Source organism: Scyliorhinus canicula, chromosome 8, assembly GCF_902713615.1.
Source record: "Scyliorhinus canicula chromosome 8, sScyCan1.1, whole genome shotgun sequence".
NCBI lineage: Eukaryota > Metazoa > Chordata > Chondrichthyes > Carcharhiniformes > Scyliorhinidae > Scyliorhinus > Scyliorhinus canicula.
In genome coordinates, this window is record NC_052153.1 from 117,446,701 (window position 1) to 117,471,561 (window position 24,861).

The 24,861-nt window shown below is 47.0% G+C and overlaps 1 protein-coding gene across 4 annotated transcripts in view; it reads left to right on the forward strand.

Annotated features, from left to right (window-relative positions):
- Nucleotides 1–6,588: 6,588 nt before the first annotated feature.
- Nucleotides 6,589–24,861, forward strand: part of fbxl17 (F-box and leucine-rich repeat protein 17) — a 937,144-nt gene continuing 918,871 nt past the window's right edge. Inside the window, exons 1-3 of one of the 4 annotated variants that reach the window (XM_038805144.1) lie at nt 6,593–7,066; nt 15,378–15,429; nt 23,280–23,383. The gene's annotated coding sequence lies outside the window, so the exon portion shown is untranslated. Of the gene's footprint in view, nt 7,067–7,210; nt 7,230–15,377; nt 15,430–23,279; nt 23,384–24,861 lie in introns of those variants that run through there. The other 3 variants (XM_038805146.1, XM_038805143.1, XM_038805145.1) reach the window with 3 other exon arrangements.

The window sequence follows — 24,861 nt, forward strand, 5'->3', positions numbered from 1 at the left end:
GATTTTCATTTTCATTTCAGTTCAAAAGCCACAAGGTTACATCCTGCAGGATGATCATGCAGGATCATCCTGCATCCTGAGTTGCACTGCTGTGCTACCCTCTAACATCTCCCCCCCCACCCCCCCGGTCCGCTCGGTATGTTGCCATCTGCACTGAACCCGTTCATTTCAGTGAGTGGCACTGGGCATGTGATGTAGGGATTGTTTATCCCCAGTACCCATCACCGTCAGCCAATAGTTGTGTCAACCTGACTGGGGGCAGGATGGATGGGGCACTATGGACAGGCTGCGTTTGGAGACAGCTTGTGGTCTTGCAGGGTGGGCTAGCTGATAGTGTCACTGGTGAGGCCCTCTGCCCTGAGAGATGCTGTTTGCCAGGGACGGTGCCAAAGGTCATGGCGCATGTGTCCTTTGTTTGGGGTGAGCTCTGCTATTCCCCTGCAGTGGGGCTGAGCTTCTGATAAGTTCACTGCCTATTTTGTTTATCTCATTCAGTTCCCTGTTCCTGCACCTGGACCTTGAAAGTCTTCATCATAGGACGTAAAGTGGCTACCATGGAGTGAGTGTTTGCATACAGGGGAGCTCCGGCTCAAAGGAGTTGGCTTGGGCACATTATACCCATTAGTGGGGTAGTTCCGGTAGAAAGGTGGTGTGGCAGGTGTAGGAGAAGAGGTTCTCCCCAATATTGGTTTGTCCACTGGCTACCAGACCCAGCAAAAGACAGTTAAAAACCTGGCTAAAGAGTTGGAGGAGACCTGCAGCACAGCAACAATTTGAAAATGGCTGAGAGGGGAGGGTTGTCATCAGTGGGAAAGCCCCAAATGGTGCAGTTGGTGAGCTTCATCAAGGAGGAATTTCGCCAGCAAAGGAAGGAGATGCACAATGACTGGTCAAAGGTGAGGGTCGTTGAACCGGGTGGAAAAGAGCCTCGAGGCCCAAGGGGCGACAATACGCGAGGTGGAGGTGGTCTGACCAGAGCAATCGAATTGTGTCCTTGGAGATGCAGATCTTGCGGGATGGATGCTGCAGATGAAGGTGGAAGAGCAGGAGAACAGTCCAGGCAGCAGAACTTGCGAATTGTGGGTCTGCCAGAGGGTGTGGAAGGAACGAGTGCCACAAAGTACACGTCGAGGATGCTGGCCGGCTGGTGGAGAAGAAGGTGTTAGACAAGGCCCCAGAGCTGGATTAGGCTCACAGGTCCTTAAGGCAGAAGTCAAGAGTGGGGGAGCTGCCGTGGGCAATAATTGTGCAGTTGCACAAGTTCGTAGAGAAGGAGAAGATTCTGAGGTGTGTAGCCATCTGGGATGGCCACGTCCCGATTACAAAATAGACACTTTGCAAAGAATGCAGGGAAAATGGACAATACTGAGAAAGCAAGTTGGTCCAAGGTTTGTCTGTTGATTGGAGCTGTAGTTCCCAGACAAGACCAATACTGCAAAGCCATTACCATACTAATGAGCCATCTCCAGGGACAAAAGAGTAACATTTAGGTAAACGATACTAAGGCAGACACCCTGGTGCCAGAGGAGACTAGAACAAAACAGGCCAACGGCCACCTAGGACACGCCCAGCAATGAGGGCACCCACCCCTTTATTGGAGGAAATCGATAGGAACGATCAAGATGCGGTCCAATTAATTGGGACCAAGTTCAAGTCCCGCCCAAAAGCGCGCGAAGCCCCCTTTGGGTATAAGAAGCCCCCAAGAGAGAATCGCTCTCTTGGCTTTGGCTCTCAGCGAGGAGACACCTGCCTGGCAGCTGCACCAGAACAAGTAAGTCCAAAGTCAACGCACGCTACGTAACAGACGCTCCTAGCTACTATTCCGTACCAGCTCAACCCCAGCAGCCTCATAACCGGACAACGGCCATTGTTCCTCTGACTGATTGGGCACCCGAAGCTAAGTATAGGCTTTAGTAGTAGTGATAGTTTATTTGCTAGAGTTTTGTGCATGAGTATATTTGACTGTGTGTGTAAATAAATGAGCATTGATTTTGAACTTACTAACTGGTGTATCGAGTCTTTGATCAGTATTCGGTTTTGAACCTTGTGGCAGTATTGAAAGATACTCGGCGACTCTTGAGCAAACGTAATTAGAATGAAGGAAGGAAGGTGACCATATTAACCGCCATAAACAGAGCCAATTAAAGAGAGAACACAATGAGCAACAGGTGGGCTAGGGAGAAGCGAGACTGCGAATGGGAAGGGATTCGTGTCCTCATCTATCAGGACGTTGGCACGGAGCTGGCGAAGAGGCACGTAGGATGCAACATGGCCAAGGCTGCGTTGCATCGACAGAAGATTAGTTTTTGGGTGTTGTACCTGACGAGACTTTGGGTAACATTCGATGGACAAGGAGAAAGTACGTGACAGTGAGTGGGGTGCTGGAGGGGATGCCGGTGGTGCTAGCCAATGTATATGCACCTAATTGGGACAATACTGGGTTTGTAAAGAGGTTAATGGGAGTAATGGTCAATCCGCGAGATAAAGAGGTTATTGGGAATGGTGGATCTGTGGCGGTTTAGGAACCCGGGGATGCAGTGGGGTGGTGGGGGGGGGGGGGGGGAGAGAAAGAGTACTTCTTCTCGTACATGTAGACGGTGTACTCTAAAATTGATTTATTTGCTGATGGGGATGGAGTGTGCGGGAATTGTGATTTCAGATCATGTGTCACATTAGCTGGAGGTGAGGCTTAGCTTGGGGCAGGTGCAGAGACCAGGATGGAGGATAGACTTGGGTCTCTTGGCAGATATGGAGTTTTGCAAAAAGGTGAGGCTGGCGATTGGGGATTATGTGGAGCTTAATCAGAATGGGGAGGTGTCGGCGGCACATTCTGGGAGGCGTTGAAGGTGGTGGTTTGAGGGACGATTATCGTGTCTCATGGGATAGAAGGAGGACGATGGGTGGCTGCTGGATGAGATAGTTGAGGTGAACAAGAGATACTCGGGGGGGACACTAAGGAGCTGTTGGCGGAGAGGAAGAGGTTGCAGGGGCAGTTTGATAGGTTGACAACAGGTAAGGCGGTGGGGTTGCAGTATAGGTACAGAGGGAAGGATAGCTGCATGTTGCCCCACCAGCTGCGGAGGCAGGCAGTGTCTAGGGAAATTCTAAGGGTGTGGACAGAGATGGGGAGGTGGTGTCGGAGCCGGGGAGGATAAACAAGGTGTTCAGGGGATATTATGAGAAGTTGGATAGGGCCAAGCCGGGCGGATAGGAAGGGGATGTGGAATGGTTCTTGGACGAGTTGGAGTTGGGTTTGGGCCGAAGTTTGTGGCGTGGGTTCATTTGCTGTATGTGTCCCCGGTGGCAAGTGTGCACACGAATGGAATGAGTTCACCAGGTTTTGGATTGCACACTGATGGAGCAACTGCAGTTCCCGGATTAGTTGGGGAAAGGCAGGATTGGAGATATATACAGGTGGTTGGGGCAGCAAGTGGTGAGGATCAAGAATAAATGGGAGACAAAGTTTTTTTCAATAAACATTTTATGGAGGTATTTTTGGTATTGTAACAACAACAAAATAAACAATGTACATGAAACTATACACAGTGCAAAAGCCGTCACTCTCCCTTATAGGTCCCACCTTTAATAACTCCCTACTCTAAGCTAAACTAAACCCCCCCTTCAGTTGACGATTAATTTTCCGCAAAGAAGTTGACGTACGGTGGTAACCTCCGGGAGAACCCTAACAGTGACCCTCTCAAGGCGAACTTGATTTTCTCCAAACAGAGAAAGCTCGCCATGTCCGATAGCCAGGTCTCCAACTTCGGGGGCTTTGAGTCCCTCCAAGCTAATAGTATCCGTCTCCAGGCTACCAGAGAAGCAAAGGCCAGAACGTCTGCCTCTTTCTCCTCCTGGATTCCCGGGTCTTCCGACACCCCGAAAATCGGCATCTCTGGACTCAGCGTCACCCTTGTTTTTAACACCGTGGACATGACATTCGCAAACCCCTGCCAAAATCCCCTAAGCTTCGGACATGTGCAGAACATGTGGACATGGTTCGCTGGTCCTCCCACACATTTTGCACACCTGTCTTCCACCCCAAAGAATCTGCTCATCCGGGCCACTGTCATGTGAGCCCGATGAACGACCTTGAATTGTATCAGGCTGAGCCTGGCACATGTTGCGGATGCGTTGACTATACTCAATGCATCCGCCCATAGACCATCCTCTATCTCTCCTCCCAGCTCCTCCTCCCACTTGCGCTTCAGCTCCTCGCTCTGACCCCATATGTTCCTTGTAAATGTCAGAGACACTCCCCTCTCCTACCCACCCTCTGGAAACTACCCTCTCCTGAATGCCCCTTAGCGGTAGGAGCGGGACGGTTGACACCTGTTTACGTAGGAAGTATCGCACCTGCAGATACCTGAATTTGTTTCCCCTCACCAACCCAAACTTCTCCTCCAGCGTCCTCATTCTCAGAAAGCTCCCCTCTATAAACATATCCCCCATCCTCTCAATTTCTGCTCTCCGCCATATACGGAACCCCCCCCATCCATACTTCCCGGGGCAAACCGGTGATTATTACAGATTGGAGACCAGACCGATGCTCCCACATGTCTCCTCCATTGCCCCCAGACTCTCAGGGCCACCATCACCACGGGGCTGGTGGAGTACCATGCTGGCAGGAACGGCAGAGGCGCAGTTACCAATGCCCCCAGACTGGTGCCCTTGCATGAAGCCGCCTCCAGACGCTCCCATGCTGACCACTCCCCCACCACCTGATCATGGCTATGTTCGCCGCCCAGTAATAGTTACTAAAATTTGGCAGCGCCAGCCAGCCCTCTCCCCAACTCCGCTCAAGCATTATCTTCCTTACTCGCAGGGTCTTGCCCGCCCAAACAAAGCCAGTGATCACTTTGTTGACCTGTTAAAAAAAGGACCGCCGAACAAAGATGGGAAGACATTGAAACACGAACAGGAATCTCAGGAAGACAGTCATCTTCACTGTCTGCACCCTCCCAACCAGTGACAACGGAAGCGCGTCCTACCTTCGGAAATCGTCCTTCATTTGGTCTATCAGTCGGGCCAGACTGAATTAATGGGAGGGTAATAGATTGGGGACTGCGGTGCGAGGCGATGCGGCGGGTGAACTCAACCTCCTCCTGCGCAAGGATGAGCTTGATTCAGTTCAACGTGGTGCATAGGGTGCACATGACTCAAGCGAGGGGGTCTGACCAGAGCCTTATATAGTCTCAGAAGTACATCCCTGGTCTTGTATTCTAGCCCTCTCAACATGAATGCTAACATTGCATTTGCCTTCCTAACTGCCGACTGAACCTGCACCTTACCTTAAGAGAATCTTGAACAAGGACTCCCAAGTCCCTTCGTGCTTCTGATTTCCTAAGCATCTTCCCATTTAGCAAATAGTCTATGCCTCCATTTCTCTTTCCAAAGTGCATAACCTCACACTTTTCCACATTGTGTTCCATCTGCTACTCCTTTGTCCACTCTTCTCGCCTGTCCAAGTCCTTCTACAGGCTGCCTGCTTCCTCAGTACTACCTGCCCTTCTACAGATCTTTGTATCATCTGCGAACTTAGCAACAGTGCCTTCAGTTCATTAATGTATATTGTGTAAAGTTGTGGTCCCAGCACCGACCCCTGAGGCACACCACTAGTCACCAGCTGCCATCCTGAAAAAGACCCCTTTGTCCCCACTCTCTGCCTTCTGCGAGTCAGCCAATCCTCTATCCATTCCAGAACCTTGCCAGGATTTTCTGTTTTAAACAGTGGGTGCCTTATCGTCATGTCACTGGAATGTTTATAAACTAAGTATCTATCAGGACAGTTGCTTAAAATGGGGTGTTTATTTGTGAATCTCACTAAGTAGAAAGCGTTTGGAGAAATGTTTGTCATGAAACCGATCTACCGATCCCAAAGCCTGCCCTTCCTACCTTGCTGGCAGGCATGTTTTCTGGGGAGAGAGAAAAGAAAATGATATGAAAAGATTTGTGACAATTTAGAATGAAATCTCTAGAGCTTTCCTCTCTGATCTTTGCAGATAATTAAGGTACAGACATCTGCAATGAAAATGTCCCTAAATTTCAGGAACTTGAAGCCCCCCCCCCCCACCATCATTTGCAGGCACTTATCCAGGGCTTCAGCATGCCTCCTTGCAATCCAAGATACATTGTTACTTCTTCTTATACCTAATGTCTGGGTAATATCTTCCAGAAGCTCTTATACCACATATCAATGTTTTTGCACCAGTTATGCAAAGAACATCTGGTTTAAGGTAATTAAAAGACCTGCAAAGAAGCACCTGGAATGTATTACCCACATTGTAAATAACCCACATAAGGTGCAACAAATGGAACTCGTAGCATCAAAGCAGTGAGTGATGACAAAACTTCGCGGTTTAACATAATCTGGGATTCAGAATTACCCAAGACCCAGGCATATAATTGTAAAGAGCTAAAATTGCTGGCGGGGGGGGGGGGGGACGACGACGACTGAAAAGAGAGAGAAAGTTGTTTAATAATTCAACCAAGGATAAGTGGAATATGGTGTAAGGCACAGTGCTGAGAATGTGAGAATGTAGAAGATGCACTGCAATTCAAGAAGCAAATGCGGCTCAAAATGGACGGGGTGGGGGAAGAGACAAATTCTGAGGAAAGGGATTTAATTTGGATGAATTAGCGAAATGGCAGAAATACATCAACATAATGGGCAGAGAAGGGATTTCGTGAAGACCACCTGGCGTCGCAAAACTTTCGCCCAAAACACACTCAAAAGATGCCCAATTTCAGAAAATAAACAAGCCCGGGGCCTGCACAACCCGACTCGGCGCCGGCAAACTTTGGTCGCTTTGCAATAAAGAAAGCAACCGACCGGAGTTAAAACTCTCTCTCTCTCTTTCTCCCTGCCTGCCTCTGTTCCCTCAGCAACGACCAGCGACCGGGTTTCTCGCGCTGACATCTGTTCTTGGCAGCCGAGCGAGTGGGATTCCGACCTGAAGGCGGGTTCACCGAGTGACGTTCATTCACTGCCACCAATGAGCTGTGCCTGGAGGCTCGAGCCGTGCTGCGGCTTGCTCAGTTGAAGAAGTAGGCCTTGCAGTACAGTAAGGTCCGAAGCAGTTTGTATTCACTGTTTTTTTCCCCTCTTTCCCCCCTCCCCCCCTCCCTCCCCCCCGATTAGTAGCGTTGTATATTTTCTTTTAAACTTAGAATGATGGCTTCTCTGTGTACAAGGTTGCAAATGGGTGAAGGCTAGGGAGGAATAGTCGCCGGTAGGCAGCACGTTTCTTCCTGTTATTTACAGTTTCAGAGACAGACACTGACTGACTGGGCAGCTGAGGCCTTGTTTAAAAATGATTGTGTGTGTGAAGCAGAATGTTGGAGCTGGAATTTCAGAACTCGGAAATAGTGTTAGAGTCCGGGTGCAACATTGGGAACAATAGAGGATGAAAACTCTGAACAGGACTCAATGCCAGTGGTTTTGAGTACCGAAATATTTTGGGGACATTAAAATTGATAATGAAGGGTGTTTTTAATATCACGTTCAGTTCATAGTCAACAATTACAGACTGATACATTAATTTAAGGTTTCAATTAATAATCCATTGTGATTTCAATGCTAAAATATTCTTAAGGAATACATTCTCAAGGAATATATATATTTACAAGATGGAGAAAAAAGCCTCAGACCACAAAACTCAAAAAGCATATATGTTATTGATTTGGGCCAATGGTTAAAAGTGCAATTTCAAATGCTGTTACAGTCCACCTGAGTTGATCAGTGTCAATTATCATTTTGTGCAACATTTACATTTTAAATTGTAAACAACTGTATATTGCACTTCTACAAAGCTCTTACAATTGACTGTTATGATTGATACACAACTCTGTATTTTCCAGTATTATTTATGTATGTAGTGTTGGGTTTAAAAATGGTTCAGGATTGTTTGGGGTGAAATACTATCATTCTGATTGAGTGAGAGGTGTCATTTGAAGTACAGGTTACTGCTTTGCACTGAAATTTCATGATGTGTATTGCAGTTCAGTTTGAAAATCAGCAATTTCACACTCAATTGCAAAACAGATATGACTATTTTCATTGAAATTATTTTTTATGAAAGATGTGTGCAGTAGCAGAGCCAGAATAGAGTCAATCAGTGTTACATTTTCAGTTGATACATATATGTTTACATAGGTGACTTTATATAAGTATGTCCATCAAACTGTTGAAAAGTACTGTATATTGCTCGAAAGAGTTTGGAGAACTAATGCCCTGACAAATCAGATGCTGCAACATTTCTTTGAGAAGACTTGTCATTTGACAGGGGTGATAAATACCATTTGCATGAATTCATTATTGATGGAGAAAAACATTCTGAAGCATTTCAGCGTTGTGAGGAAGAATGGATGCCAAATCGAGGAGGAGATATTTAGATAGAAAGGGAACCAAAATGCTCGGTCAAAGTGACATTGGGTCTTCACGGAGGAAGGGGAATGTTTGTGACATAGAGGAGGGAGGCTGTAGTCAGAGAAACAGAAAACTGGGGATTTATAGGACTGGAAGAGTTAAGGCTGGGACGTTAAATTTGAAACATTGGCAGGTGTGGAGTCAGTGTAGGGCAGTGAGGATGGGAATGTTGGCCAGGAGTGCAAGATTGCGTATGGGCAGTAGATCTTTGGGTGCGTGTTGATTTATGGAGGATGCACGATGGGAGGCTGTCGAGGCCAGCATTTAGCCGAGTCTAGAGGTGTTGATGGGATCATATTAGCATTTCAGCAGCTGATAGTCCATAAGATAATAAATAGGAGTTGCAGTTGGCGACTCAGTGCATTGAGCCGGCTATGTCAATTCATGGCTGACCTGATTGTGGCCTTAACTCCACTTTGTTGCCTTTTCCTGCTAAATCTTGACTCCCTTGATCAGAAACCTGTCAAACTCAGCCTAAAATGTATTCAATGACCCAGCCTCCACATCTCTCTGTGGAAGAGAATTCGAAAGATTAATGATCGTCTGAGAGAATAAATTCTTCCTTATTTCTGTCTTGAATGGGAGTGTCCTTATTTTTAAACTGCCTGTTTCCTAGTTCTCCATATTCCTGGGATGGGAGACATCCTCTCAGCATCTACTCAGATTTTTGTATGTTTCCAAAAGATCACGTCTCGTTCTTCTGAACTCCAATGCATATTTGCTCAATTTTTCTTAACAATGCAACCTGTTCATCCCAGGATGAACAAGTATATCGCTTCTCAAGTAAAGGACCAAAACTGCACGGAGTGCTCTATCAAAGTTATCCTGCAGGATAATGGCTATCGAGATCAAATCGTTGTTCGCTATATATTGCACAAATTCATGAATGTGCCCAAGGCCACCACTTTCAGTTCTGAATCTGCCCACTCCATCTCAGATTACCATGGAATGGTAAGGTGTCTCAAAGATTAGTCAACAGGTGAAACTAGTCGTTTCATGCTTCTATTATGCAGCAGCAACAAAAGTGGAATTCTCCACAAACAGATGATACTGTCGAGCCAAAAAGACATCTCCTGTCACACAAAAGAATAACGTGGTGTATGAATTTCAGTGCTGGTGTGATGCCGGATATGTAGCTGTACCTCCCAATGACTGATGAATCATATCAAACAGCACATCCCTTCGGCTGTTCACAACAAAGTACTGAACGTACCCAACCAGCCAGTGCTTGCAAAACTCAGAACATAGTGTCCAACATTGGATGTGATTCTGTGATTGGATAACATTTGCTAAACAATCCTGATTGTATGATATTGAACTATGATGTTGCGGCTATCACAGAAACGTGGTTACAGGAACGGCAGGATTGGCAGCTGAACTGGAGGATACAGGTGCTTCAGGAGAGATAGAGGGGGATGTAAAAGGGGTGGGGGAGTAACATTACTGGTGAAGGAAAATATTATAGCTGTACTATGGGAGGGCACCTCGGAGGGCTCATACAAGAGGCAATCTGAGTAGAGCTTAGGAACAGGAAGGGAGCAATCACAATGTTGGGGGTTTATTACAAGCTACCCAACTGTCAGTGGGAGATAGAGATTCTGGATAGGTGCAAAAGTAACATGGTTGCTGTGGCAAGGGATTTTAACTTCCCCTATATTGACTGGGACTCCCTTAGTGCTAGGGGCTTGGATAGGGCAACGTTTATAAGGTGTATCCAGGAAGGCTTCTTGATGCAATATGGAGATAGTCCAACTAGGGAAGGGACAGTACTGGGCCTAATATTGGGGATGAACCTGGACAGGTGGTTCAAGTTTCAGTAGGGGAAATCTTCGCAGTAGTGAACACAATTCTGGAAGTTTTAGGGTACTTTTGGGTAGGTATGAGGGTCACCCTTGAGTTAAGGTGCGAAACTGGGCAAAAGCAAATTAGGATAACATTAGACAGGAATTGAAGAATTTGGATTGGGTACGGCTGTTGGAAGGCAAATCAACATCGACATGTGGGAGTCTTTATAACAATATAATAATCTTTATTAGTGTCACAAGTAGGCTTACAGTAACACTGCAATGAAGTTACCGTAAAAATTCCCCCGTCGCCACATTATGGCGCCTGTTTGGGTACACCGAAGGAGAATTCACTGAACAAGCACGTCTTTTGGGACTTGTGGGAGGAAACCGGAGTCAATGTACAAGCGACAGTTGATTAGGATTCAGGAAAGCCAAGTTCCTGAGAGAACGAAGGATAAATATGGGAAGTTTAGGAAGCCTTGGATAACGAAGAATATTGTGAACCTCGTCAAAAGAAAAAGGAGGCATTGGAGCCTGGATAGCAGGTTTTAATGGGTCTACGAGGCGAGCGAGGGGAGGGGAAAGAATTGATGCTGGGAGATGTTTTTTCAAGAGGAAATGTAGCGGGGGGGGGGGGGAGGTTCTTGGGAGGGGGGGAAGGGTTTAGATGTTAATAATGAAGAGGGGCCGGTCAGGCTCATGGGGCAGGGCCCGGTGATATGATGATGGTGGATAAGAAGGGTGTTGGGGTGAGAGACCCCCAGTCATGTGGAACGTGAGAGGGTTAGGAGGACCGGTCAAGGGTGAAAGCCGATGTGGCAATGCTTCAGGAGACTCACTTGAGGGTGAAGGACCAGGTGAGACTTAAAAAGGGCTGGGTTAGTCAGGTGTTTCACTCTGGATTTGACGGAAGGGTTCGAGGGGTAGCGGTAATGGTCGGCAAAAGGGTACGCTTCCAGATGGAGAAGGTGGTGGCAGATCAGGGGGGTAGATATGTGTTTGTGACAGGAGCACTGGAGGGAAGGTTAGTGGCACTGTTAAGTGTATACGGTCCCAATTGGGACGATGTGGGATTCGCAAAGAAGGTGTTCAGGGCCATCCCCAACTTGGGGACACACAAACTGATTCTGGGGGGGACTGGAACTTGGTGCAGGAGCCAAGGTTGGGCAGGTCACGGCCGCGCTGGCTGGTCCCATCAGGGGGGCGCGAAGGCGCTGGCTGGGCTAATGGTGGAAATGGGAGGGGTGGACCTTTGGAGGTTTCTGTACCCAAGGGAACGGGAGTACTCGTTTTTCTCAGAAGTCCATAAGGTATACTCGCGGATCGACTTTTTTGTGGTGGGAAAGGCTTTGCTGGCTGGGATTAAGGGGTCGGAATACTCGGCAATTGCAGTGTCAGATCATGCTCTGCATTGGGTGGATATGGTACTGGAGAAGGGGGTAGCATAGAGGCCGGGGCGGAAACTGGATGTGGGGCATTTGGGGAACCAATTGTTCTGTGAGAAAATTGAAAAGATAATTAAGGAATATGTAGGTTTCAACTGTACGGGTGAGGTATCAAAGGCAGTTGTCTGGGAGGCTCCAAAGGCGGTGGTGAGGGGTGAGGTAATTTTGTTTAAGGCCAGGGTGGACAAAGAGGAGAGGTTGGAGCGGCAGAGGGTAATAGATGAGATGTTGGAGGTAGATAGGAGTTATGCAGAAGATGGGGACCCAGCGAAGCTGGAAAAGAGGAAGGAACTACAGACGAGCTTCGACCGTCTGCCCACCAGGAAGGCAGTGCGCTAACTGAGACGAGCAAGGGTGCAGTTTATGAACATGGAGATAAGTATGTTAGCAGGTCAGCTCCGGAGGGAAGCAGTGGCTAGGGAAATTCTCCAGGTGACGAATAGGGCAGGGAAGTTGGTGGTGGCCCCGGAGCTGATTAACAAGGTTTTTGAGGAGTTTTATGAGATGTTGTACAGGTCAGAGCCACCCGGGGGAGACCGTGAGGTGCAGGAATTTCTAGATGTACCTGAGGCGCGGGGAGGGGGACAGGGCTACATTAGAAGAAGCAATAGTGGAGCAGGAGATAAAGGATGCGATTGGGAGGATGCAGTCGGGGAAGGTGGCAGGGCCGGATGGGTTTCCGGTGGAATATTATAAAAAATTCAAGGATAAGCTGGCACCCCTGATGGTGGGGATGTTTGAAGAGGCAATAGGGAAGGGGGCAGGCATCGATTGGGGCAGGCATCGATTTCACTGTTGTTAAAAAAAGATAAGGATCCGACGGAGTGTGGGTCGTTTAGGCCCATATTACTTCTGAATGTGGGCGCAAAAGTATTGGCGAAGGTATTGGCGGGTAGGCTGGAGGAGCGCTTCCCGAAGGTGTTGGTGAGGATCAGACGGGGTTCGTGAGAGGGAGGCAGCTTTTTTCGAACATTAGAGGGTTTTGAACGTCGTTATGGCACCGGCAGAGGGGAAGGAAACAGAGGTGGTTGTGGCATTGGATGCCGAGAAGGCGTTTGACCGGGTAGAATGGGGGTACTTGATGGCAGTTCTGGAGCGATTTGGGATTGGACCAAGATTTGTGAACTGGGTAAAGCTATTATACAAGGAGCCGAAGGCGAGTGTCCGCACAAACAACATCAGCTTGAGATACCTTTCTCTCCACCGTGGGACAAGGCAGGGATGTCCTATGCCCCCCCTGCTGTTTGCACTTGCGATTGAGCCGTTGGCCATCGCATTAAGAAGTTCGGGAGCATGGAAAGGAATAGTGCGGGGTGGGATAGAGCATAAGGGGTCCTTATATGCCGACCACTTGCAGCTGTATGTGTCGGAACCGAGTGTGTCGATAGGAGGAATATTGGAGCTTCTGCGATTATTTGGGTCTTTCTCGGGGTACAAGCTGAACCTGGACAAGAGTGAGTATTTTGTGGTGTCTCGGCCGGGGATGGGGGCAGGGGTGGGGGGGGGGGGGGGGGGGGGTGCCATTCCGTAGGGCAGGGACTCACTTTAGGTATCTGGGGGTGGAGGTTGCCTGGGGATGGCGGAGGCTTTGCAGGTACAATATCACTAGTTTGGTGGGGAGAGTGAAAGTCGATCTGGCAAGGTGAGGTGGTCTCCCTCTGTCAGTGGTGGGTCGGGTGCAGGCGGTTAAAATGAATGTGTTGCCGCGATTTTTGTTTATTTTTCAATGCCTGCCGATTTTCCTGCCAAAGGCTTTTTTCAGGGAGATTGAGGGAAGGATTTCCTCGTTCATATGGGGAGGGAAGGTGGCCAGAGTTAGAAAGGTGCTGCTACAGAGGGGAAGGCAGGCAGGGGGTTTGGGCCTCCCGAACCTGATGTACTACTACTGGGCGGCGAATGTGGAGAAGGTGCGGGGCTGGGTCAGAGGGGTTGATTCCGAGTGGGTCGGAATGAGAGTCTGTGCAGGGGGTTGGAACTGAAAGCACCAGCAACGGCGCCACTCCCAATAGCTCCGGGAAATACTCGGGGAGTCCGGTTATAATAGCTTCATTGAAAATCTGGAGGCAATTTCGCCAACACTTCGAGTTGGGAGCAGGGTCAAGGGAAATGCCGATTCGGGGGAACCAGAGATTTGAGCCAGGGAGGTGGGATGGAAGTTTTCGGAAATGGGAAGAGAAGGGGATTAAGATGCTAAAAGATTTGTTTGTTAGGGGTCGGTTTGCAGGGTTGAGGGAGCTGGAAGCGAAGTATGGGCTGAAGCAGGGAGAAATGTTTAGATACATGCAGGTTTGAGATTTTGCCAGGAGCTTCCCGGAGGAACCGGCCTCCACATTGCTGGAGGAGGTGCTGACGACAAGGGGACTGGAGAAGGGGGTAGTGTCAGCGGTGTATGGAGCTATTTTGGAAGAGGATCAGGTACCCCTGGAAGGGATCAAAGCAAAGTGGGAGGAAGAGTTGGGAGAGGTTATCGAGGAGGGGGTCTGGTGTGAGGTGCTCCGGAGAGTAAATGCCTCCACCTCATGTGTGATGTTGGGGCTGATACAGCTGAAGGTGATATACAGAGCGCACCTCACGAGGGCAAGGATGGGCTGATTCTTTGAAGGGGTAGAAGATGTGTGTGAGCGCTGCGGGGGTGGCCCCGCTAAACACGTTCATATGTTTTGGTCCTATCCAAAGCTAGAGGAGTACTGGAAGGAGGTTCTTAGGGGAATTTCCAAGGTGGTGCATGTGAAACTGGACCCGGGTCCCCGGGAGGCCATATTTGGGGTGTCGGATCAGCCAGGGTTGGAAACGGGTGCGGAGGCAGATATCGTAGCCTTCGCCTCGTTGATTGCCCGAGGGCGGATCCTGCTGGGATGGAGAGCAGCCCCTCCACACTGTGCCCTGGCATGGCGGGGGAACCTGTTGAAATACTTGACCATTGAGAAGGTTAAGTTTGAACTGAGGGGAAGGACATAGGGGTTCTACAAGTCATGGGCATTATTCATTACGCACTTTCAAGAACTGGATAACATCGAACATTAGTTGGGGGGATGGGTGGGAGGGTTGGAGGGGGAGGGGGGCTGTATGTATTAAGGGTGACTGGGTAATCCCTGATTCCTTTTTGTCGTTTGTTTATGTAAACATGCGGGCTGATGTTTGGGGGTTGGTGGGAGGATGGGATCGTTGTTATTGTTATGGAGATTGACATATTTGTTGCTGATTATTGTTTATTGTTGGTGGGTGTAAATTTGGGAGAAAATGTGAAAAAGGAGAATAAAATATAAAAAAGTATAAAGAAAGTAGGAAGGTACTTATGTGGGAAATTAGGAGTACTAGGGGGGTCATGAAAAGCCCTTGGCAAGTATGATTAAGGTAAATCCCAAAGCTTTTTATTCACATATAAAAAGCAAGAGGGTGGCCAGGGAAAGGATTGGACCACTTAAGGGCAGTTGGGGAATCTGTGTGTTGAGGCAGAGGAAATGGGCGAGGTACTAAATGAGTACGTTGCATCAGTGTTCACCAAAGAAAAGGACTTTGTGGAAGATTATTCTTGGCTATGGTGTGTGGACTGTCTGGATCATATTGACATCAAAACTGAAGAGGTATTGGGTGTTTTAAAATACATTAAGATAGATAAATCTTCTGGGCCTGATGGGATTTACCCCAGAATACTGAGGGAAGCAAGGGAAGAAATTGCTGGGGCCTTGACTGACATCTTTGTATCCTTATTGGTTACAGGTGAGATCTCAGAGGACTGGAAAATAGCTAATGTGTACTGCTGTTTAAGAAGGTAGGATGGATAATCCAGGAAACTATAGGCTGGTGAGCTTCAAGTCAGTAGTCGGTAAATTATTGGAGACAATTCTTAGGAACAGGATTTATACCCATTTGGAAACAAATGGACTCATCAGCAATAAACAGCATGGTTTTGTGAAGGGGAGGTCGTGGCTCACCAACTTGATCGAGTTTATTAGGAGGTGACAAAGATGATTGATGAAGGGATGTTGTTTACATGGGCTTCAGTAAAGCCTTTGACAAGGTGCCTCATGGCATTTGGTACAAAAGGTGAAGTCACAAGGGATCAGAGGTGAGGTGGCAAGATGAATTCAGAACTAGCTTGGTCACAGAAGGATAGCAGTAGAAGGGTGTTTTTCTGAATTGAAGGTTGTGACTAGTGGTGCTCCACACGGATCTGTGCTTGGGCCTCTGTTGTCTGTAGTCTTCATAAACAATTTGGAGGAAAATGTCCTGGTCTGATTAGTATGTTTGCGGATGACACCAAGGTTGGTGGCGTTGCAGATAGTGTTGAGGATCGTCAGGGGATACAGCAAGATATTGATAGGTTGGAGACTTGGGCAGGAAAACGGCTTATGGAGTTTAATCCGGATAAATGTGAGGTAGTGCATTTTGGTAGGTCTAACATAGAGGGAAATATACCGTGAATGGCAAACTCTTTGGAATGTAGAAAGTCAGAGAGATCTGGGTGTGCAGGTCCCCTGTTGCTCTATTAATAATGTTGATGAACCACAAGCCTTCCCTTATATCGAGCAAATGACCACACAACCAGTTGGTTTGTCCAAAAGATGGTTTATTTACATACACAAGAGTTATCTCGACATGCAAACACATTATCTACTACAAGTTAAACTACACCTATCAGCCACAATACTTAACTTCAGGGCGACTGGCACTGTGCAAATGGATAAGGCCTTTATCTGGATTTCACTTGGCTGGTTCGAAGAAAGTGGCTCTGTCTCTGCTGGGCTCATCCATCAGGTAGCAATCATTGGTCTTGAACTTAGTTGGCTGTTCCTGCTGCAATTGGGTTGGCACAGGCCGGATCCATAAGAGACAGAACATATGGCTATGCTCTCTTTTATCCCTCTGGGATTTCGTGCTCTTTGGGGCAGTCCTTAACCTTGGACCCAGTAGTTCGACAGGGCTCTGATCACTGTCTTCAATTTCAGCCAGTGAAGGGGCGGCTGCCTTGGTGGCTGGGCGGGTCCTTAGTGGTCATTGACCTTGGCAGTTGTGCTTTCTGAGTAAGGGGAGTGGCGCCGATTAGTCTGTGGCTGTACCGGTTGCTTGATTGTTGTTCTATTGTCCTGGGAAAATGGGCCATTAAAATGCAAACGAGCGGAGGTTTCGATCAGGCCTGGTTACCTGTGTTTCAGATACACATAGGCTGTGTATCTGCCTGAGTCCTGGGTTGGCCATAATTCCCATGGTCCTTTGCAGGTGGCCATCATAGATGGCTACACCACAGATCTTTGAAAGTGGCAGCACAGGTGGACAAGGTAGTCAAGAAAGCACACGGAATTCTTGCCTTCATTGGGCAGCACATCAAGTATAAAAACTGGCAAGTCATGCTACAGTTGTTTAGAACCTTGGTCAGGCCGCACTTAGAATATTGCGCACAATTCTGGTTGCCACACTACCAGAAGGATGTGGAGGCTTTGGAGAGGGTGCAGAGGAAGTTTACCAGGATGTTGCCCGGTCTGAAGGGTGTTAGCTTTGTGGAGTGGCTAAATAGACTTGGACTGTTTTCCATAGAATGACGGCGGTTGAGGGGCGATGGATAGAGGTCTACAAGATTATGAGGGGCATCTCGACAAATACATGGATAGGATGGGTGGAGAGGGATACGGCACTGGGAAGTGCTGAGGGTTTTGGCCAAAGATGGTATTATGACACCCGGTACAGGCTTGGAGGGCCGAAGGGCCTGTTCCTGAGCTGTATTCTTTTTTGTTTTTTGTGTTAATCTTTGATTGGTTGTTATTCAACTCTTATCAGTTGGATTCAGTGTGGCTCACATGCACATGCTACAAACTGCATATATTCACACAGAGGGCCCTGTCCTTTGCAGTTAAAAAGAAACTGAACAAAAGCTTCGGGATGTCCATTCCTTGGTTCATTCCCCATGGCAATGCCTCAAACTGTCAGATTTTAATATAAACAACAGCTTAGCAGTTACCTGTTCCCTGGTTCATTCTCCATTGCAATGCCCCGACCAACCAGAGTCTTGTCGCCAACCTATTAGCAACCTCCTCTCATGCAGTATAAATTGGTGTTCCCTTTCGATTTGCTATTCTTGCAAGTCTTGCAAATTTTTCCTGATGAATGCAAGATGAAAAACCATGAACAACATGTCTCTTTTTGCACAATGCTCCATCCCTTTGAAATAAAGGACAACATTCTATTTACTTTCCTAATTACTTGCTGTACCTGCATTTTGTGACTCATATACTGGGACAACCAAATCTCTTTGTGTCACAGCATTCTGCAGTCTCTCGATTCAAATAATATTCTGTTTTTCTATTTTTCTTGGTGAAGTAGACAACCTCATGTTTTCCGATTATTATGATTTGTTTTTTGCCGAATCACTTAACCTATTCATATCCCTTTGCAGATTCTTTGTATCCCCTCACAAAATGCTTTTCTACCTACCCTTTTATCATCAGCAAATTTGGCTCTGATACAGTTGGTCATTGATGTAAATAGTTGAGGTCCCCACACTGATCCTTGTGCCACTCCATTCGTTACATTTTGCCAACCTGAAAGTGACCCATTTATCCCAACTCGCTCTCTTTCCTGTTAGTTACCCAATCCTCTATCCATGTTAATGTATTACCTCCATCACCATCTTGTGCTGAAACAATTTATGTTGCACCTTGCAAATGCCTTTTGGAAATCCAAATACACTACATATTCTCAAAGTGCTCTGATAAATTAGTCAAATACCGTTTCCCTTTCACAAAATCATGCTGACTCTATTTGATTGTCTTATGATTTTCTAAATATCCTGCTGCTATCTCCTTAATAATGGACTCTTGCATTTTCCCAATGACAGATGTTAGACTAACTAGCCTGTAGATTCCTTCTTTCAATCGCCCTCCTTGAATAAAGGTGTTACATGAGCTATTTTAATCCGCTGGGACAGTTCCAGAATGCAGGCAATTTTAAAGATGCATTCAAAATCTCAGCAGCCATTTCTTTTTAAAACTTTAGCATGCAGGCCTTCGGATCCAGGGGATTTGTTCGCCTTCAGTTTCATGAGTTTTTGAAGTACTTTTGCTTCAGTGATTGTTTTAATTTCTTTCCTCCCTTTTGCCTCCTGGTTTTTGTGTCTTCCAACGTGATATATAAGTTGTAGTTGAAGATTACAGAGGAGGAAGAAAGCTATACAGTCTTTGTGATTAATGGGATATGGAGTTGAAAGGTCAGTTGTGGGTCAGACAAACCATCATAGGTGTGGAGATTCTGTTTCATTCTAAAATAGTGGCTTGTCAGGGGATCGGTAGGCATGAAGGATGTAGAGCAGTGCTCCCCAAACCTTTTCCCACTGGGACTCCAATTCGAGGCTTTGAAATTGCCCTCAGTGGGAGATGCGAGCAGGATGACTTGTCTTCAAAATATGTTTTTTTTGCTCAAGTAAACAGAGTATGGACACTTGAACATGAGTGAAAAATTTTCTTTTATTCACTCCAAACATACTAATTTAGATTTAAGTTAATTTTATGCAGTTAAAGTGGGACAATTAAAGTGAGACAAGCAGATAGAGGAATGATAATGACTTGGGTCTTTCTAAAAAAAATGACTTGGGTAGGTGGATTGCCATGCTAAATTGATCCTTAATTCGAAAAAATTAATTGGGTACTTCCTTTTCTACCTGTGCATAGTTTCACTCGGCGTCTTCCAGCTTGTGGGATGCAAAAGCTATAGGCAGCTCCAAGCTGTCTGGCATGCGGTGTGCCAGGACCGCCCCAACGCCATATGGTGAGGCATCGCACGTGTGGAGCAGGGATTTGTCCAGGTTGAAGTGGGTCAGCAATCCATCTGACGAGAGACGCTGCATCACCTCTTGAAACGCCTTCTGGTGCGTGGGGCCCCAGTCCCACTTTTGCCCCTTCTTCAGTAGCTGGTGGAGTGGGCTGAGCATTATGCCGATCCTGGGTATGAACTTCCCATAGTGGTTCACCACGCCTAGAAAAGAGCTCCATTTGGCCATGAGGGATGGGGGCTTGCCGAATTGCCCTCACCTTTTCCTCCATTGGATGGAGGGTCCAGCTGTCTATTTGGTAGCCTAGATGTGTGATCTCCAGCGTGGAAAATGCACTTCTCCCTCCGGAGGCGGACCCCGGCCCAAGCAAACCGCTCGAGGACCTCGGTTAAGTTCCCCATGTGTTCCTGATGTGAGGTCCCGGTGATGAGAATGTCGTCCAGGTAGACGGCCAACCCTGGTAACCTTCATAAGATATTCTCCATAACTCTCTGAAATATTGCACAAGCCGAGGAGACTCCAAATAGCAATCACGTATACACGTACAGACCCCGATGGGTATTGATCATCGCATATTTGTGGAAACTTGGTTTGAGGACCAGCTGCAAGTATGTGTGACTCATGTCCAGCTTAGTGGGGCAGCACACAATGGTGCAGTGGTTAGCACTTCTCCCTCATGGCGCTGAGGACCTGGGTTTGTTTGTTTGTTTATTGACACATGTACCAAGGTACAAGTGCAAAGTATTTTTCTGCGAGCAGCTCAACAGGTCATTAAGTACACAAAAAGAAAAGGAAATAAAAGAAAATACATAATAGGGAAACACAAGTTACAGAATATAACTAGATAACACCGGCATTGGGTGTAGTGTTAATCAGGTCAGTCCATAAGATGGTCATTGAGGAGTCTGGTAACCGTGGGGAAGAAAGCAAATTACAGCAGATGCTGGAATCTGACATGAAAGAGAAAATGCTGGAAAATCTCAGCAAGTCTGGCAGCATCTGTAGAGAGAGAAAAGAGCTAACGTTTCGAGTCCGATGACTGTTTGTCAAAGCTACCAGACAGAGCAAGTGGGAAATATTTATAGTGTGGAGTGAGAATGAAAGATGAGTCATAGCCACAGAAACCCAGGGAAATTGGGTGCTAATGGCCACAGAACCAAGGGGAAAGAGTGTTAATGGCAGTCCCCAGAGAGGACAATAGATGGGAAAGGTCAAACAGCAGAGAAACTAACATCAGGGGATGAACTGTAGATGGGGGGGGGGGGGGGGGATGGGGGGCGAAGCAAAGAGGAGAAAGGTGAAGGAAAGGTGGATAAGATTGGGGGGGGGGGGGGAATTAAATGTATATTAAGAAAGAAATAATAAACGGCAGTTAAAATGAAAATGGGTCGAGGTGGGGTAGAGCTGATCATCTGAAGTTGTTGAATTCGATGTTCAGGCCGGAGGGCTGTAGCATCCTAACCGGAAGATGAGATATTGTTCCTCCAGTTTACGTTGCACTTCACTGGAACATTGCAGCAGGCCAAGAACAGACATGTGGGCATGGGAGCAGGGTCTTTTGTTAAAATGGCAAGTAACAGGAAGGCACAGACCGAAGATGCTCAGCAAAGCGATCACCCAGTCTGTGTTTGGTCTCTCCAATATAGAGGAGACCACATTGGGAGCAGCGAATGCAGTAGACCAAATTGGAAGAGATGCAAGTGAAACGCTGCTTAACCTGGAATGAGTGTTTTCCTGGGATGTTAAGCATGGAAGAGGTAAAGGGGCAGGTGTTACACCTTCTGCGATTGCATGGGAAGGTGCCATGGGTGATGTGAGAGGTACTGGGTGTGATGGATGAGTGGACTAGATTGTCTCGGAATGAACGGTCTCTGTGAAATGCTGACAGAGGGAATGAAGGGAAGATGTGTTTGGTGATGGCATCACGCTGGAGTTGCCGAAAATGGCGGAAGATTATGCTTTGCATACAAAGGCTGGTGGGATGAAATGTCAGAACGAGGGGGGCTCTATCCTTGTTCTGGGAGGGGGACGAGGGTAGTGGCGTGGGTGATGGACCGCACACTGTTGAGGGCCCTGTCCACAACTGTAGGTGGGAAATCAGTGGGGAAGAAGCTGTTTTTGAGTCTATTCATGCGTGTTCTCAGACTTTTGTATCTCCTGCCCGATGGAAGAAGTTGGAAGAGTGAGTAAGCCAGGTGGGAGGGGTCTTTGATTATGCTGCCCGCTTTCCCCAGGTAGCGGGAGGTTAGATGGAGTCAATGGATGGGAGGCAGGTTTGTGTGATGGACTTGGCTGTGTTCACAACTCTGAATTATTTTGCGGTCCTGGGCTGAGCAGTTGCCTCACCAGGCTGTGATGCAGCCCAATAGGATGCTTTTTATGGTGCATCTGTAAACGTTAGTAAAAGTTAATGTGGACATGCCGAATTTCCTTAGTTTCCTGAGGAAGTAGAGGCACTGCTGTGCTTTATTGGAGGTAGCGTCGACGTGGGTGAACCAGGATAGATTTTTGGAGATGTGTACCCCAAGGAATTTGAAACTGCTAACCATCTCCACCTCGGCCCTGTTGATGCTGACAGGGGTGTGTACAGTACTTTGCTTTCTGAAGCCAATGACCAGCTCTTTAGTTTTGCTGGCATTGAGGGAGAGATTGTTGTCGCTGCAGCACGCCACTAGGTTCTCTATCTCCCTCCTGTATTCTGACTCGTCATTATTCGAGAGCCGGTCCACTATGGTCGTAATGTCAGCAAACTTGTAGTTGGAGTTGGAACCAAATTTTGTCACGCAGTCGTGTGTGTACAGGGAGTGTAGTAAGGGGCTAAGTACGCAGCCTTGCAGGACCCGGTGTGAGTACTATTGTGGAGGAGGTGTTGTCGTTTATTCTTACTGATTATGGTCTGTGGGTTAGAAAGTCGAGGATCCAGTTGCAGAGTGAGGAGCCAAGTCCTAGGTTTCGGAGCTTTGATATGAGCTTGGCTGGGATTATGGTATTGAAGGCGGAGCTGTAATCAATAAATGAGAGTCTGATGTAGGAGTCCTTGTTGTCGAGATGCTCTAGGGATGAGTGTAGGGCCAGGGAGATGGCGTCTGCTGTGGACCGGTTGCGGCGGTATGCGAATTGTAATGGACCAAAGCTTTCTGGGAGTATGGAGCTGATGTGCTTCATGACCAACCTCTCGAAGCACTTCATTACGACTGAATACAGGGCCACCGGACGGTCGTCATTGAGGAACTTTGCCTGGTATTTCTTTGGCACCGATATGATGGTGGTCTTCTTGAAACAGGTGGGCACCTCGGAGCGGAGTAGGGACAGGTTAAAGATATCCGCAAAAACATCTGCCAGCTGGTCCGCGCAGGCTCTTAGTGCATGACCAGGTCCGGTGAATTTAGAAATTGACTTCATATTTAAGGATTAGGAGGGAGCCAAGGACAGAATTTTGTAGCAAACAGGGGAATTATGTACATGGGAAGGAGATATGATGGCGATGTTTGAACAAGCCAGATTGAACCATAAGAGCTGTTGTGCTGTGGTAAGCACAAAAATAATGCAAGGGAACCATTTTTCACAAGATAATGGTGCTGACTTTGACCAGGTTGATATGATGCTGTGAAGTGATTCAAGCAATCACCTAGCATTTGATGAGCAATGATTCATTGATCAACCTTTTTTCAAACAGAATGGAAACCTAATGGATCATGAGTTGAAGAAGGTTTGAGAAGCGTTATAGATTTGTGGCTAATTACGTATTATATAATGTGATGTGCAGGTAATGAAACAAGCCTGAATTGGACTAAATGTTATTGAATAATTATACAGATCTCTTATTTAAAATTTGAATTAATTTTTTCTTCCCCCTCTAGGTCATTACCTTGCATCATTTACCTAATTTCTGAGCTGAAAGGCTGGGTACCTTACCTTCTCTCAGGTGTCCGTCGGTGCTGCTCCATAGTATTGATGCTAGGAGGTGAGCAAGTGACCGGAAAAGATTTATTCCATTTTATTCTCCCTTGCTTGTCTGATAAACAGTTGGTTTGCTGTTTCCCGATTCTTGTTACCTCCCACCGCATCCACCACTGGCATTATACCTTTCACCAAAAATTAGCTGTTTGAATTATTTTGCATCCAAACTTATGCAAATCATTTGGATGTTTTGTATCTGTTTATCAGAACATGAATGAAGTAAAATCTGCGAGCCTTGTTGTTCATTGAATCTGTTACAGTGGAAGTGTGCCGGTTTGCTCAATTGGTTGGACGGCTGGTTTGTGATACAAAGCGACGTTCAATTCCCATACTGGCTAAAGTTATTCATGTAGGCCTCGCCTTCTCAACCTTGCCCCTCGCCTGAGGTGTGGTAACCCTCAGGTTAAATCATCACCAGTCAACTCTCAAAGGGGAGAACAGCCTAAGGTCCTCTGGGACTGTGGCGACATTAACTTTATTTACGAGCTCTAAGATAATTTATGATGGTAGGTACGAAGGAAACCAGCATCAAGCTTGTGTCTCAAATTTTAAACTTTTGAATAGCAGCAGTTAACAATATAATGAGCTACAGTACAAGGGGCAAGTTTGAAAGATTGTAATTTATTAAAATTTAGGAAGCTTCTGTCTAGTCAGTTTTGTAAATCAGGGCGCTTAAAGCTTTCTTTCCATAGAATCCCTACAGTGCAGAAGGAAACCATTCGGCCCATAGGGTCTGCACTGACCCTCTGCAAGAGCACCCTACTTGGGCCAACTACCCCGCCCTATCCCCGCAACCCCGTAACCCACCTAACCTACACATCTTTGGATTGTCGGGAGAAACTGGAGCACCCGGAGAAAACCCACCAGGCATGGGGAGGAAGTGCAAACTCCACACACAGTCACCCAGGCTGGAATTATACCCGGGTTCCTGGTGCTGTGAGGCAGCAGTGCTAACCACTGTGCCACCCTAACTCCTTCATGGAGTTGAATCAGCATGCTGCTTTTAATTTGGAGTTGCACTGAAGTTAGTTGACATGAAATAGCAAATGCCATAATACAATCAGAAATTTGCGAAATAAGGGCAACACAGTGGTGAGCACTGCTTTCTCACAGCGCCAAGGACCCGGGTTCGATCCCGGCCCTGGGTCACTCTCTGTATGGAGTTTGCACATTCTCCCCTTGTCTACTTGGGTCTCACCCCCTCAACCCAAAAAGGTGTGCAGGGTAGGTGAATTGGCCACGCTAAATTGCCCTATAATTGGAAAAAAGGAATTGGGTACTCTATATTTATTTAAAAAAAAAGAAATTTGCGAAGTGCACAGCAGAAAATACTGTACCTACAAATGCAATGGCAAAAGCATTTGGAGATTTGTTATCAAATTGGCAGAATGATAACCCAGGCTGACCACACGAGAGAAATATGCTACGTTTCTTTTCCCTGTGTTTCTTTCACCACAGGGAGTAGTTGAAGTGAATAGTGTA